Genomic DNA, 17,833 nt, shown 5'->3' with positions numbered 1-17,833 from the left:
CCTCCGCCTGCTGCTCAGGCGTCCAGTGGTGGGGAAGGGATCCCGATGCCATGGTTTCGACTAGTCATTCAGGTTAGGGTTTTTCCTCGAAGGGGTGGCGCTCTGGCGGGATGGTGATGCTTCATGTTCGAGTTGGTCTTTCAGGCTTCGATTCTCCTCGAGTTCGTTCGTCGGGACAGATTCAGCATAGCTCTGACATAGATTCATTCCGTCTCATAAGAGCGGCAAGGATTTTTTTCGACGGGAATGCCACTTGGCAGTTTTATTTTGACTTTAAAAGAGTTACATCCTTAAGTACATGCGGTAAAAGAAAACTAGGTGGATCATCGTCCCACCAATACATCACATTTGATTCAAAAACATGTCTAGCTAAGGTGTGTGCCAAAGTGTTTGCTTCGCGTGGACAGTGTTGAAAACGAATTGAAGAGATTTCATGAGCATAATGGAAGCAGTCTGCCAGGATAGCTGAGTAAGGAGCCTAGATGTCCAGATCGCCGTTACATGCATTGATCACTTCAAGGCAATCTGATTCAACAATCACATTTGAACAGCCAATCTGGTTCATGAGTTGCAATCCTCGTCATAACACCATCGCTTCTGCAATGACATCCTTCTCTGCATGGGTGAAAGGTTCAGCTACACCCGACATAGCTTCACCATGATTTCACAGTATCGCCGCTATCGCTCCTGAACCATCCTTGAAGAAAGATGCATCTGTGTTTAGTTTATAAGATCCGTGGCAAGGTTTCTCCCATCCACCCTTTACTACTTGAGCATGGTCTGACCTGATGGAGGTATTTTCTATGATCGCATGAATGGCAAACGCGGTACTTTTCAGGGGTTTGACGGATTCTCCCTTACATGCCTCCCTTCTCTCCCACCAAATATACCACGCCCCCACTACAACAGTTTCATGAAGGCCAAGTTGTCCAAGAATAGGTGAACACCCGCGAGGGAGACGAAGGATATCTTCAAGGACCACCGATCCAAATCTGTCAAAAGACAAAGCTTGTCATATGATGTCATCCAGACCGAGAGCCCGCCATACTGTGCAAGCTCTTCCGCAAGTAAAAAAGCAAATGTTTCATATCTTCAAGGTCCTTCTTGCAGACCGGGCACATAGGAGAAACTTTAATGTGTCTGCGAGCTAGTACGGCCATACCAGTGATCAAGCCGTGAAGCGCCCGCCATATGAATAGCCTTACCTTGTTGGGAAAATCTAGCATCCAAATTGTATCCTAGACCAGATTTGAAAAAGAAGTGCTCTGAGTGCTAGAGAATTGTGTGCCATGTTGATGTTCCCATTCCACATAATATGCAGAACGAACTGAGAATGAAAAATATTTAGTATGATTCCATGCAACAAAGTTGAAAGGATCGATATAGTTGACTAGAGGGGGGTGAATAGGCAACTAACAATTTTTAGCTTTTCTTTACCAAATTAAACTTTGCATCAAAGTAGGTTGTCTAGATATGCAACTAGGTGAACAACCTATATGATGCAACAACAACAATCACACAAGAAAGCAAGGGATATAACACAAGTAAGCTTGCAAAAGTAAAGGAGCGAGATAACCAAGAGTGGAGCCGGTGGAGACGAGGAAGTGTTACCGAAGTTCCTTCCTTTTGAGGGGAAGTACATCTCCGTTAGAGCGGTGTGGAGGCACAATGCTCCCAAAGAAGCCACTAGGGCCACCGTATTCTCCTCACGCCCTCACACAATGTGAGATGCCGTGATTCCACTATTGGTGCCCTTGAAGGCGGTGACCAAACCTTTACAAACAAGGTTGGGGCAATCTCCACAACTTAATTGGAGGCTCCCAACGACACCATGAAGCTTCACCACAATGGACTATGGCTCCGAGGTGACCTCAACCGTCTAGGGTGCTCAAACACCCAAGAGTAACAAGATCCGCTAGGGATTAGTGGGGGAATCAAATTTCTCTTGGTGGAAGTGTAGATCGGGGCCTTCTCAACCAATTCCGAGCAAATCAACAAGTTTGATTGGCTAGGGAGAGAGATCGGGCGAAAATGGAGCTTGGAGCAACAATGGAGTTTGGGGATGGAAGAGGTGAGTCTTCTTGGAGAAGAAGACCCCCTTATATAGTGGGGGGACAATTCCAACTGTTACCCACCACTCAGCCCACGACCCGCGGTACTACCACACCACAGGAGCGGTACTACCGCACGGGTCTGCGGTACTACCGCGGTGGACCGCGGTACTACCATGGACGCGGAAGAGCTTGGACCTGAACAGAAGAGCACAGATAGGGCGCGGTAGAACCGCAGAGCGGTACTACCGCAGGGCAGCCACAAGCCAGGCACGGTAGGCACAGATGTAAAAAATTACATCCGTGACTACCTCCGCTGAGATAATATCGATGCGAAAATCCGACACGGTACTACCGCGAACCAGGGGTGCGGTACTATGGTGAAGGGTGCGGATGTAAAAAAATTACATCTGCCCCTACCTCCGCTCCTACTGTTGTACCTGGCCAGGCGACACGGTACTACCGCGCTGAAGCACGGTACTACCGCGTAGGGCGCGGATGTAAAAAAAATTACATCCATCCCTACTACCGCTTGAGCAGCAGCGCCAGGCCAGAGCTCACGGTACTACCGCTTAGCAGGAGCGGTACTACCGTGGAGGCCCACAGTACTACCGTGCCGGAGCCCGGTACTACCGCTGGCTCCTGCGGTAGTACCACTCAGTGGAGCAGTACTACTGCCAGCCTGAGAAGAGCAACTTGGAGTCCTTCATTTCACAGAGACAAGGTGAGACGGAGGAGAACTCCAAAGAGCCAAAGGAAAGGCGGTGCAAAAGGGACGTGTACGTGAGATTCCACCCAAACCTTTCCAAAGTGGACCCCCTCTTAATAGTATGGCTTTCCTACGACTCAACTCCACCGAAAAGAACCATAGAGAAACGCCGTCTTCAATAATCTTCGAGGGGCATCAAATCGTCTTGTGTTTAGTCATGATATATCTGAAAAGCTCAGCACACATGATTAGTCCGTAAAAGCATTGTCATCAATCACCAAAACTACTAAGGGATAAGAATGCCCTTACAATCTCCCCCTTTTTGGTGGATTGATGACAATACGGGATTTGCACAAAGGGAAAGAATAAAGCACAAGCAAACCCCACATCTCTAGAATATAGACGAGCTCCCCCTAGATTCGTGCTAGAGAGTAAAGTGTTTTGGACTGCACGGCACGAATACTAGGATCACCACTCCCCCTATATTTTAGAGACAAAGCATATCTTGCAAAGATAAGGCTAACACTAAACAAGATAGTAAATATGAGCATAACATAAATAGCACGATATAGCATAAGCTCAATAAGGTAATAAGGTACGATAGAGTGCATATGTCTTACACCATATGACAAACTTAGTCTCACGAGCACACCCAAACCAAAGCAACCAAGTTCAACAGACGAAAGCAAAGCAAACGGCGAAGCACACACACACGACACGCAAAACCTGCACTCTCTCCCTCTTTGACATCAAGACACCAAAAAGGCAGAGAGGGCACCTACAACAAAGGTGGTAGCTCAGGTGGAAAACGACTCCTCGTCGCCAGACTCCGCAGCAGGAATGTACTCCTCCTCAGAATCGGTCCACTTGTAGCCCTGCTTAGCCATCCAGGCAGCCTTGGGGGTGATGTGCCTCTCAGAGCCATTGGCCACGTCCTCGCTGCACGCCCTCAAAATCCTGTTGTCGCGACGACGACCCTCCTTATGAGCAACATGGGCCTTGTACTGACCCTGGACCTGCATGCAGGAAAGCCTCTTCATCTTGATCTTCAGCTTCTTCGCCCAAGAGGGCTCAGCAGAGGGAGTAGTGAAAGCAGAATGGTCCTCAGCAGCTTCTTCCTCCTCAATCTCATCCTCATCCACAGCCATCCTGGCAGCCTCAGCATAAGTGGTGGTGTTAGCCCATTAGGGCTTGATGCGAAGCCTGATGGGCTCATGACGAATCCAACCGGGAGCTTCAAACTCATCATTGGGAAAGTGCTTCTCCCAAGTCTTGGAGATCAGGTGAAACAGGTAAGGCCCATAGATGGGGACCTTACGATTGAACACGGCGAACTGAAGCTCACACCACATGATATGAGAGACATCAAGTGGTTGAGTCTGAGCCTGACGGGCCTCCTCACAAAGGAGCATCATGTCAATGAGGTAAGCATGCACCTGTCCCATGTCACCAATGTGCGGGAAGAGGGTGTTCCGGAAGAGCCAATGCATGATGTCAAGGAAGGGGTTAAGCACCCACACCTTCTTCGTGCTTGGAAGAGTCTTCTGAACAAGGAATGGCATGAGCTTGTTCTTGTTGGCAGACTCAGAGTTGGCATGAGGGCGAACTCCAACTAGCGTGTTGAGCCCTTCATCTGGAACGTTAAGCAACTCCATGAACTCCTTCCAAGTAGCAGGCATCCGGCGACCATTGGTCATCCAAGTCATGGTCCTTGCATCATCAACTCTGAAGTAGACTGAAGCAAAGAACTGTGCTATGATCTCTGGATCAAATTCCTTGTGGAAGCTGAGCAAGTGCTCAATGCCGAACTGCTCCACAAGATCCAAGGCCTCTCTAAAGTACCCACGGTGCTTGTCCTGCCTCATATGATGCATGTCAATATAGTGAACTTCCACGTGGAGGTTCTGCTTGGCCTTGATCACATCCAGATAGATCAGATGCTGCTGCTTGGTCCACAAGAGATCATTGCCTCGCAAGTTAGCCCGGGGATTCACATAGGGATTGAGCTTCCTTCGAATGACAAACTCGGCATGGGGCATCTCATCCATGCCCATGACGGGCTCCTTCTGCTTGTTGGTGGTGGTCTTGGTCCTGCGTTGGGGGGCATTGGAGCCCTCAGGAGCTTCATCTTGATTGCGCAGACGCTTTGACCCTGTGTCACGGCTGGGATTCAAGCGACGAGCAAGAGAACCGGAGCCACCACCTAGACACAAAACACAAGAACACGCATGGGAAACAAGACGGATCAATGCAAACGACAAAGACCAAAGCTGAAGGAAACAAATAAGCACAAGATCTGGACAGAAAAAAAAAGTACTGGATGAATCTACGGTAGTACTGGGTCGGTGTACGGATGTAAAAAATTACATCCGCTCCAGCCGCGGTAGTACCGTGCTGGGGTGACACGGTAGTACCGCGCCTGGGGCGGAAGTAATTTTTTACTTCAGGGCGCCAAGCGGTAGTACCGCACTAAGGTACGGAAGTACCGCATGGCGCCAGATACGGGCGAGGCCGCGGTAGTACCGCTCCAGGAGGAGCGGTAGTACCGCGCGGATCGAAAACCGCGACAGAGAGTTACGGATCTAGATCTAGAACCTTCGCACGACAACATCGGTACTACCGTTGATCAACCGGAACTATTTTGACTATCCAAAGAGCATGCTTACTACACTACCACGCTCCTACGAATCCCTCCTGCACAGATTTAGCCAAAAATCTCAAGAACACCACATGCATCTCCCCAAAAACCTAGAAGCAAAGGCACAAACCAAAAGGAGAGGGATTTGGGGAAAGACCTTCGTCCATGGCAAGAGGAAGTGGTGGGGAATGATCCCACCGGTCGGAATCCGAGGAGAGCGGCCGAAGACGGAGATCTGGCGAAGGCCTCCGGCGCCGTTCTTGGGCAGGAGATAGAGAGACGGGGTGGGGAATAGAGATGAATGGGTATGGGGGAGTTAGAACTCCCCCTGTCCCGCTCTTAACCCCCACCTGCTTGCGTGGGCGCGGAAGTACCGCGGATCATCGCGGTAGTACTGCCCGGGCGGAAGTACCGCGCGCTGGGCGGTAGTACCTCTCTTCCAGCGGCAGTAAAAAATTACTGCCGCGATGGTAGCGGTAGTACCGTGCCCCTGGGTGGCAACTGAGCAAATGCAAAGCTACCAACTCCTTCGGTAGTACCGTGGCCTTCCACGGTAGTACTGTAACACAAGAAAGTGCAAGTTTCACACAAGAGCAAAGCAAAACAACCTTCAAAAACAGCGAACAACAAAGAGGCAAAAACAAACGACGACACAAACTCGCACAGGGAAGAGGAAAGCACAAGACAACGAAGACCAACCAAGAGACACAACCTCTCCAAGGAGAGGGTGGTGGCCGGAGCCACCTATGTTTGAGTCAATTGGTATGGCACCGCGAAGAATTATCCTTGGGCCCATGACCAAAACTCGTCTTTGAAGCACAAGTACCATAAAAATAGCTAATGTGAAAGAGTTGATCAATTTATGCATAATGGGGGGAGGGGGAGTTCATTGAGAGAACAACACTCCCCCTATGTCCATGCCTACACCTAAAACTAGACAACAAGTTGAGTGTGGTGGGATGTGCAAGGGTTCAAGTCACATTGCTCGAATCAATGATATTTAGCTCATGCCTTGACTTGCGAAATCTTGCTTCATCCAAGGGCTTCGTGAAAATATATGCAAGGTTATCATGAGTGTTGACATACTTGAGCTCGATCTCCCCTCGCCTAATATGATCCCGGATGAAGTGATATCGAATCTCAATATGCTTCGTCTTGAAGTGTTGCACCGGGTTGAGAGACATCTTGATGGCACTTTCATTGTCACACCAACGAGGCATTTTGTCACAAATGACATTGTACTCCTTTAAAGTTTGCCTCATCCATAGGAGTTGTGCACAACAACTACCGGCCGCCACATACTCCGCATCGGTGGACGAGAGAGACACACAACTTTGCTTTTTGGAAGACCAACTCACCAAAGAGCAATCAAGAAATTGGCACCCTCCGGAAGTCGACTTCCTATCCACTTTTTCTCCCGCCCAGTCGGAATCCATATATCCTTCAAGCTTGAAGTTTGCTCCTCTTGGGTACCACAAGCCAAAGTTTGGGGTATGAGCCAAATATCAAAAGATTCGCTTGACCGCCACAAAGTGGCTTTCCTTTGGTGCGGCTTGAAACCGTGCATACATTCCCACACTCAACATGATATCTGGTCTAGATGCACAAAGGTAAAGCAAGGAGCCAATCATGGAGCGATATACCTTTTGATCCACTGCTTTACCATTGGGATCAATGTCAAGTTGGCACTTGGTGGGCATTGGAGTAGAAGCCGGCTTGACATCACTTAGCTTGAATCTTTTGAGCATGTCTTGAGTGTATTTGGCTTGGTTGATGAAGGTTCCTTCTTTTCTTTGCTTGATATCGAAACCAAGGAAGAACTTCAACTCTCCCATCGAAGACATCTTGAACTTAGAGGTCATGAGAGCGGCAAATTCCTCATTGAAAACTTTGTTAGGGGAACCAAAGATAATATCATCAACATATAGTTGGCATACAAACAACTCCCCTTTGACCTTCTTAGTAAAAAGAGTGGGATCGATTTGCCCAACCTCAAATCCACGATCTTGTAACAACTCGGTAAGGTGGTCGTACCACGCACGTGGGGCTTGCTTAAGGCCATAGAGTGCCTTATCGAGTTGATACACATGATCCGGGAAGTAGGGATCCTCGAACCCGGGGGGTTGCTTGACATAAACCAACTCATTAATAGGACCATTAAGAAAAGCACTCTTCACATCCATTTGTTGTAACTTAAAGTTGTGATGGGAAGCATAAGCAATCAACAAACGAATGGATTCAAGGCGAGCAACGGGAGCAAAGGTTTCACCGTAGTCGATACCCTCGACTTGGGAGTAGCCTTGTGCTACCAATCTTGCCTTGTTGCGAATGATGTTCCCATGAGAATCTTGCTTGTTCTTGAATATCCACTTGGTTCCAATGATGTTGTGGTTCTCCGACGGCCTTGGCACCAATCTCCACACCTTGTTGTACTCGAAGTTGTTGAGTTCTTCATGCATAGCATTGAGCCAATCCGAATCTTCGAGCGCCTCATAGACCTTTTGGGGTTCAACACAAGAGACAAACGCGTGATGTTCACAATAGTTTGCTAATTGTCTACAAGTGCTTACCCCCTTTCTTAGGCTTCCAACCACATTCTCCATGATATGACCCTTGGTGGTGAGCTTGGAAGCGATCTTCGCGGCACGACGCTCTAATTCCTCCTCGGATGTGGAGGGAGGAGGATTAACTTGATTATCTTGAGCGCCGTCTTGAGCTTGTTCTAGATCGTGAGCTTGCTCTTGATCTTGAACTTGCTCAAGGGGGAGAACTTGACCTTGGGCATCATTTGGTGGTTCACCACCATCTTGAGGTTGATCTTGCCCTTGGTCTTGTTCACGAGGTTGAGGGCCTTCACTATGTTCTTTGGAAGCATGTGGGTCTTGGGTTGGTGATGGCTCCACTTGAGTGGAGCATTGTCCTTCTCCTTCGGCCACAAGGGGTTCCTCAATGGGTAGGATATGACCCACACCCATTCTTCTTATGGCTTGGGGAGGAATTTCATCACCTACATCACAAGTACCACTTTCCTCCACTTGGGAGCCATTATTTTCGTCAAAGTCCACGTTACACGTCTCCTCGATGAGTCTGGTGGACTTGTTGAGGACATAGTAAGCATGAGAGTTTGTATCATAACCAACAAATATGCCCTCATAAGCTCTAGCCTCAAATTTAGACAAATGAACACCTTTCCTGAGAATGAAACACTTACACCCGAGCACCCAGAAGTACTTGAGGTTGGGCTTGTTACCTGTGAGTATTTCATAAGGAGTCTTGTTCAAGCCTTTGCGGAGATAGAGCCGATTGGATGCATGACATGCTGTGTTGGTGGCTTCAGCCCAAAAGTTGTATGGAGACTTGAACTCTGCCATCATGGTCCTTGCCGCATCCATCAACGTCCGGTTCTTCCTCTCCACAACACCATTTTGTTGAGGGGTATATGCTTGATCCCCTCATCACTAAGAAACTCATCCAAGGTGTAGTTCTTGAAGTCGGTGTCGTTGTCACTTCTTACTGTCAAGATCTTTGCATCATGTTGACGTTGAGCTTCATTTGCAAAGTCGATGATGATTTGTTGAGTCTCACTCTTTCTCTTGAAGAAAAATAACCAAGTGTATCTTGAATAATCATCCACAATCACTAAGCAATACTTTTTACCCCCAAGACTATCAAAGGATGGAGGCCCAAAGAGGTCCATGTGAAGGAGCTCCAAGGGTCTCTTCGAGTAGATGATAGTCATGGGAGGGTGAGCCTTCTCATGAAGCTTCCCTTCGATACAAGCACTGCAAGCACGATCTTTGGCAAAACTAACATTTGTTAGTCCACGGACATGGTCCCCCTTGAGAAGACTTTGCAAAGATCTCATATTGACGTGGGCTAAACGGCGATGCCAAAGCCATCCCACATCAACTTTAGCCATTAGGCATGTCGCGGTCTTAGTGGGTCGCTCCGAAAAGTTAATCACATAGAAATCGTTCTAGACATGCCCAACAAAGGCTACTTTAAGAGTCTTGCTCCACAAGAGGGCCACGGTATCAACATCAAAGAAAGTGGCAAAGCTCATGAGTGCAAGTTGACGGACGGAAAGTAAATTGTATGCAAGGGACTCAACAAGAATGACTTTCTTGATCGTTAGATCATGAGAAATGACAACCTTGCCAAGACCCAATACCTTAGAAGATGAGGCATCACCCCACTCGACATTGGTGGGCATAGATGGGATCTTTTGCACGTCCACCACCAAGTCCTTGCTCTCGGTCATATGATTTGTTGCTCCACTATCGAGCAACCATGACCCCCCCCTCTATAACAGACACAGTATTCCCTTGGTCAACTTGATTTGGGAATCATATTACAACAATGATATACTGCCTGGTAATAGCTGGATTGGATCTTTTTGGTGGAAGGCAAATCTTAAGCTGATTGATAATTATAAGTCTTTGGCCAGATGCAACATAGGTGATGGCAAGAGTGCTTTTTTCTGGACTGATCTTTGGCACTCAGCTTGTTTGCAAGACATGTTCCCTCATTTATTCTCTTTTGTGAAAAACAAGGATGCTACTGTCCACACCATTCTCCAAACTGAATACTTAGAGGACCTATTTCATCTACCCCTCACTGTGCAAGCTTTCCAGGAATTTGAGGCTATGGAGGACATTTGCATTCCTTTAAGGGCCTTTGCAACATTAGATTATACTGACACTTGGAGTTACATTTGGGGAAATGAACATTTCTCAGTTGCTAAGGCATATAAAGTTATGATGGGAGTTAAAATTGTGCCACAACAGTTCAATTGGATCTGGAACAGCTCATGTCAGCCAAAACACAAGGTGCTTTGTTGGAGACTACTTCATGACAGGCTCAATACTAGAAATCTTTTGAGAAGGAAATCTTTTCAGCTGGGTAACTATAATTGTGCTGTCAACAATTGCCCATAGGAAGAAACTCTTCAGCACCTTTTCTGGACCTGTCCTTTTGCAGCTCAGTGCTGGGACCTGATTTTCCCTTCAAGGCAGGCAAATGTTTCAATCCTGGAAGCTTTCCTTGATCTCAAGCAGAAACTTCATGTGCCTTTTTTCATGGAGATAATCATCCTTGCTTCTTGGGCTATCTGGATCTCCAGGAACAATCTGATCTTCCAAGCAATTCAACCTAGCATTCAAAGGTGGAAATCCATCTTCCTGGAGGAGCTCAATCTTCTAAGATTTAGAATTAAGAAGAGTTGTGCTGGAGCTTATTGTTATTGGCTGGGTAATCTTGTGTTGTAATCCTAGTTCATAGTTGCTAGTTTTTTCTCCCCTTTCTTTTCTTTCTCCTTGGCTTATATCAAGCCTTATGTATAGTGGAACCTTTTTTGTCTTTTTTCCATAAAATAATAAAAAAATTGCAGTGGGGTTTTGCCCTACTGTGTACAGTCAAAAAAAAACATGATCCCCCACCGGAAGCAAACACCTACAAGAGATCAATGCTTGGTTTTAGGTACCCATTTAGTAATGGGTCCTTTGATGTTAGTAACAAGGGTCTTAGGAACCCAAATAGACCATTCAATGTACTCATAAGAAGAACCAACAAATTTAGCATAAACATGCCCATCACTAGCACGGCACAACACATAAGAAGGGTTAAAGTCGCCGGCTTTGTTGAAGGAGGTGGTTTTGCCCTTTTTGACATCAACACCCTTCACATTGTTCTTCTTCTCCTTAGGAGCACCCTCTCCCTCTTTCACAAAAGTTTGCTTGAGAGGAGGAGGTCATTTGGTCTTGTCGTTCTTCTTCTTGTTCTTGGACTTGGGTGCGAACCCAATTCCCTCCTTGGCCACACCTTCCTTTTGATTGCTCAAAAGGTAGTTGAGGTTCTTCTCACCTTGAATGCATGTCACAAGGCCTTTCTCAAGTTGATCCTTCAACTTGGCATTCTCCTCCACAAGATGCACATGCTCACAACATGGGTTAGTGGCATTTGCATTATCAATTAACACCATATGAGGAAAGGTGGCTTTTTCTTTGGTTAACTTAACTTGGAGTTGATCATGAGACTCCTTGAGGCTAGCATGAGCACCCTTCAAGACCTTGTGGGCCTTGTCGAGTAAATCAAACTCCTCCTTGAGTCTAGCATGGTCAACGCCAAGTTTAGCCTTCTCGGAAGTTAGCACACGAGACACAACAAGAGCATGATCAAGATCTTTCTTTAACTTAGCATGGTCATCGTTGTGTGACTCCTCAAGAGCCAAACGATGTCCACGCTCTTCCTCAAGCGCATTAGAGAGATCCGATATCTCATCGGCATAGTCACGACTATGGCCTTCCATCTTAGAGATGGTTTCTTCATGAGCCTCGATCATGTCATTGGCTTCACCAAGTTGTTCCAAGAGAGCAACAAAGTGCTTCTTGGATTTGCCCTTTAGCTTACTCATAAAAGACTCAAATTCATTTACTTCCTCACTAGACCCCTCATGTTCATCAATGCAATCTGTCAAGGGGGAATTAGTAATGATGGTGGTTTTGATGTTGGGAATTACCTTGTTAGAGGCTTTGGCCATGAGGCACTTGGCGGTGATGTTCTCGTTGGGTGAATCAAAGAGAGACATCCGGGGAGTTGTGGCAATGGCAACGGACGCCATGGCCATTGCTTCACTATCTTCATCATCATCGTCATCCTCACGGTATTCTTCTTGAACCACCAACCCTCGAGTAGGAGTCTTTTTGGTGAAGTTGTTCTTGTTGGGGAAGGACTTGGCTTTGTCTTTTCGGATGAGGTTGCCACCATTGTATTCCCGCTTCTTGTAGGGACAATCCGCAACGAAATGGCTCACATTGCCACAGTTGTAACAAGTTCTTACTCGTTGCTTGACCTTAAAGCCACTTGAGTTGTTCTTGTTGAAATTGGGCCTTGAGTTCTTCTTGCTCCAAAATTGCCTTGAAGCAAGAGCCATGTGCTCATGATAATCATACTTCGTATCTTCGGGGTTGCTCTCCTCATCTTCCTCTTCTTCCTCTTCTTCCACAATAACCTTGGCCTTCAAGGTAAGGTTGGGCTTCTTTGCCCTTTGAGAGCGGAGCACCGCGTTGTTGGCGGTCTTGTCCAAGATGCTCATTGCAACGAACTCATCCAACACTTCACTTGAGGTCATGGAGTGGAAGTCCGGTCTTTGACGAATGACGGAGGACATGACCTTGTTGTAGGGCGTCATGGCCTTGAAGAACTTGCGCTTGATCCAATTGTCATCCGTGTCCTTGCTCCCATGATCTCGGAGTCAGACCACGAGTTTGGTTACTCTCCGAAAGAGCTCACGAGGTTCTTCATCTTCTTTCATTGCAAACTCATCGGCTTCATCTTGCACCACTTCATAGTTGGAGCATTGAATGCTTGCACTTCCTCGATAGAGAGACACAACGCATTGCATGCGTCTTTGGCCATGGCATGGGGTCGGAGATGAGGGAGATCTTCGGGAAGAATAGCATCTTGGATGATGAAGAGAGCATTCTCATTGAATTGATTATCCACGGCTTCTCTAGGGGTGAAGTTGCTTCGGTCATGTGGATAGAAACCTTCTTCAATGATTCTCCAAAGATTAGTATTCACATGATTTAAATGACGCTTGAAGCGATACACCCAAGAATCAAAATCCTCATTTTTCACAATCTTAGGAGGAGGGCCGGCATGATTTAAATGAGTAGAGGGAATCGGTCCTCCATAAGTTGGAGGTTCCACATGGGCAAAGATGCCGGTGCCATTTCTACCACTAGTAGAAGGACCCTTTTCACTATTAGCTCCCCCCTTGTCGGAGTTAGCATCCGTCACCTTGTTAGTGGGATCACCCACTTTCAACGGCGCGATAGATAGTTTAAGTCCTTCTAAGAATTTATTAAACATGCTTTCACCCTCGGTGGTCATAGAGGTTTTTAATGTGTCCAAAGCCACATTAAATTCCTCATGAGACACCGCGGTTTCCCCATCACCCGTAGATGAGCTCGAATTCACACCGGAGTGCTCCTCCCTACCGTCTACGGTGTCAACCATACTCTTCGGATGGCAAAGTCCTTAATAAAGAGACGAGGCTCTGATACCAATTAAAAGGATCGATATAGTTGACTAGAGGGGGGGTGTATAGGCAACTAACAATTTTGAGCTTTTCTTTACCAAATTAAACTTCGCATCAAAGTAGGTTGTCTAGATATGCAACTAGGTGAACAACCTATATGATGCAACAACAACAATCACACAAGCAAGCAAGGGATATAACACAAGTAAGCTTGCAAAAGTAAAGGAGCGAGATAACCAAGAGTGGAGCCAGTGGAGACGAGGAAGTGTTACCGAAGTTCCTTCCTTTTGAGGGGAAGTACGTCTCCGTTAGAGCAGTGTGGAGGCACAATGCTCCCCAAGAATTCACTAGGGCCACCGTATTCTCCTCACGCACTCACCCAATGCGAGATGCCGTGATTCCACTATTGGTGCCCTTGAAGGCGGCGACCGAACCTTTACAAACAAGGTTGGGGCAATCTCCACAACTTAATTGGAGGCTCCCAACGACACCACGTAGCTTCACCACAATGGACTATGGCTCCGAGGTGACCTCAACCGTCTAGGGTGCTCAAACACCCAAGAGTAACAAGATCCGCTAGGGATTAGTGGGGGGAATCAAATTTCTCTTGGTGGAAGTGTAGATCGGGGCCTTCTCAACCAATCTCGAGCAAATCAACAAGTTTGATTGGCTAGGGAGAGAGATCGGGCGAAAATGAAGCTTGGAGCAACAATGGAGTTTGGGGATGGAAGAGGTGAGTCTTCTTGGAGAAGAAGACCCCCTTATATAGTGGGGGGACAATTCCAACCGTTACCCACCACTCAGCCCGCAACCCGTGGTACTACCGCACCACAGGAGCGGTACTACCGCACGGGTATACGGTACTACCGTGGCGAACCGCGGTACTACCGTGGGCGCGGCAGAGCCTGGACCTGAACAAAAGAGCACAGATAGGGCACGGTAGAACCACGGGAGTGGTACTACCGCGGACCTATGTGATACTACCGCAGGGCAGCCACAAGCCACGCACGGTAGGCACAGATGTAAAAAATTACATCTGTGACTACCTCCACTGAGATAATATCGATGCAAAAATCCGACACGGTACTACCGCGAACCAGGGGTGCGGTACTACCGTGAAGGGTGCGGATGTAAAAAATTACATCCGCCCCTACCTCCGCTCCTGCTGTTGTACCTGGCCAGGCGACACGATACTACCGCGCCGAAGCACGGTACTGCCGCGTAGGGCGCGGATGTAAAAAAAATTACATCCGCCCCTACTACCGCTTGAGCGGCAGCGCCAGGCCAGAGCTCACGGTACTACCGCTTAGGAGGAGCGGTACTACCGTGGAGGCCCACGGTACTACCGTGCCGGAGCCCAGTACTACCGCTGGCTCCTGCGGTAGTACCGCTCAGTGGAGCAGTACTACCGCCAGCCTGAGAAGAGCAACTCAAAGTCCTTCATTTCGCAGAGACAAGGTGAGACGGAGGAGAACTCCAAAGAGCCAAAGGAAAGGCGGTGCAAAAGGGACGTGTACATGAGATTCCACCCAAACCTTTCCAAAGCGGACCCCCTCTTAATAGTACGGCTTTCCTACAACTCAACTCCATCGAAAAGAACCGTAGAGAAACGTCATCTTCAATAATCTTCGAGGGGCATCAAATCGTCTTATGTTTAGTCACGATATATCTGAAAAGCTTAGTACACACGATTAGTCCGCAAAAGCATTGTCATCGATCACCAAAACTACTAAGGGACAAGAATGCCCTTACAAAAGTCCTCGGTGAGGTGCTCCGAAAGAGGTAGTTTTAGGAATCCTTCTGCATCCACCGGCAAAAATACACTCCTAATGAGATCCTCATCCTAGCTTGATGTGTCCGACACCACCAGCTCATTAATTATTCTCAACAAAGTATTTCCACGTCTAGTCATAACCATACGTGTCTGACTAGATGGAATCCAGTGATCGTCCCAAATACTAATTTTCTCTGCTGAGCCAATTCTCCAAATATGACCTCTCTGAAAGGTTTGGAGTCCCGAAAAATACTTTGCCAAGTAAAACTAGATCCTTTTTTCGGCCTTGCTTTGAGCAGGTTTCCATATGGGTAATATTTGGCCCGAAGAACTCTTGCACATAAAGTATCTGGCTGAGATAATAGCCTACAACTTTGCTTAGCTAGCATAGCTATATTGAAAGCATGGAGATCCCTAAATCCCATGCCTCCCCTGATTTTTGGTAGACGCATTCTCCACCATGCCACCCAATGCATTTTATTTTCTTCCTCCATATATCCCCATCAAAAGGCAGACATGGCATCAGTGATTTCTTTGCACACCTTCTTAGGGATTTTAAAAACAGACATAGCAAAAACAGGGATTGATGCAATGATAGCTTTCAATAAAATTTCCTTACCACCAAAAGATAACAATTTTTCCTTCCATCCTTTGAGCCTATTAACCACCCTCTCCACCAAATATGTGAAGCTATCACTCCTATCTGAACCAATCATAGAAGGGAGACCAAGATATGTATCTGAGAGGGCTTCTGTCATGATATTGAGTTTTGCACATATTTGAGCTTTGACTTCTACTTGCACATTAGGACTGGAAAAAATACTACTCTTCCCATCACTCACTAATTGACCAAAGCTTGTGTGATAGTCATCAAATACCTATCTCAATGAGGTTGCATTATTCATATCCGCCTTCATAAGGATTAAGGAATCATCATCAAAAGGTAAATGAGAGACTGATGGTGAATTCCTGCACACCCTAACACCTTCAATGCCATGCCCCTCCTCTGCTTGAGCCAAAGCACTAGATAACCCTTTTGCACAAATAAGAAAAAGATATGGTGACAAAGGGTCCCCTTGGCGGAGCCCCCTTGTGGGAATGAAGCCTTCCATTTCTTGATCATTATATCTCACTTCATATTTAACAGAGGTAACACAAGCTAGTATCAGTTCAATGATCTCTCTATGGAAACCCAATCTTTCCATCATTTTTTCAAGAAACTTTCACTCAACCCGGTCATAGGCCTTGTGCATGTCAAGCTTGACAGCACAATATCCAAAATTCCCCTTCTTCTTGTTCTTGATGGTATGTAGGCATTCATAGGATAATAATATATTATCTGTAGTTAGACGCCCAGGGACAACCGCACTCTGTACCGGAGAAATAATCTCATCAAGGATAGCCTTGAGGCGAAAAGCAATCATCTTGGAAACCACCTTATACAACACATTACATATGCTAATAGGTCGATATTGAGTAATTCTCTCCGGACTATGGACCTTGGGGATTAAAACAATAACCGTATCATTCCACCCTTCTGGTATAACTCTGTTGTTGATAGCATATAGAACTTCTGCAATAAGTGCATCACCAAGAAGGTGCCAACATTTTTTTGAATAAAATCGCATGCAATCCATCGCTCCTTGGGGCTTTCATGTGCCCAATGGAGAAAATAGCTCTTTTAACATCTTCTGCCACATATGATTTTAACAAAGAATCGTTCATCTCATTAGTGACTCTCAGGGTAACTTTGTTCAAAAAAACAGGTCCGGCTCATCTACTTCAGTGGAGAACAATCCAGGGAAATAATCAGAAATGTGGGGGTTTAGGTAGTCGGTACCCTTAATCCATGCCCCTTGATCATCTCTAAGTTTAGCGATTCTGTTTCTTGCCTTACATGCAGATGCAAAGTTCTGTAAATACGTGGTATTTTTGTCTTCAAACATCAGCCAGTTCAACCTGCTCCTCTGAGCTCACTGGATTTCTTCCACCTCCAACAAGCGCTCAAGCTCTACAGCTAGATCCTTCTGCCTCTGAACGTTCTGCGGAGATAGAGAATCCCTCGTAACTTTCTCCAGTTCTCTCTGAACATTTTTAATTTTTTTCTATGGTTTATTTAGAATAGTTCTACCACATTTATGTAGCTCCTTGTGGACAACAGCAAGCCTTTCTGCAAAATTAGATGTACCTTCAGCAACTTCAAAACACTGCCAAGCTTGCTCGACAACCTCATGAAATTTATCCTCCTTTAGCCAGCGGGCTTCAAATCGAAGGACCGACTGTCGCGTAGAATCCCGAGAGATCTCTTCATGCATGTTCATAATAATCAGCCTATGATCCGACGTAAAAATCCAAATGTTCTAAAACTGCCCCTGGAAACATCGAATTTCATCCATCATTCATGAGAGCACGATCTAACTGTTCTCTGCTAAGGGCACGATGCCAAGTAAATTTATCACCGATGAATCCATTATCTATAAGTTACACTCATCCACCACGTCTCTAAACGCTTACATGAAGTGAGTTGGTCTTTCGTTCCCACCTTCCTTCTCAAAAGAGTACATTATTCCGTTCATGTCTCCTATTACCATCCATGCCTCCATGGCATATCCTCAATGGA

Source organism: Triticum aestivum, chromosome 7B (assembly GCF_018294505.1).
Source record: "Triticum aestivum cultivar Chinese Spring chromosome 7B, IWGSC CS RefSeq v2.1, whole genome shotgun sequence".
In the NCBI taxonomy this organism is placed as follows: Eukaryota; Viridiplantae; Streptophyta; class Magnoliopsida; order Poales; family Poaceae; genus Triticum; species Triticum aestivum.
This window is presented reverse-complemented; position numbering follows the sequence as displayed.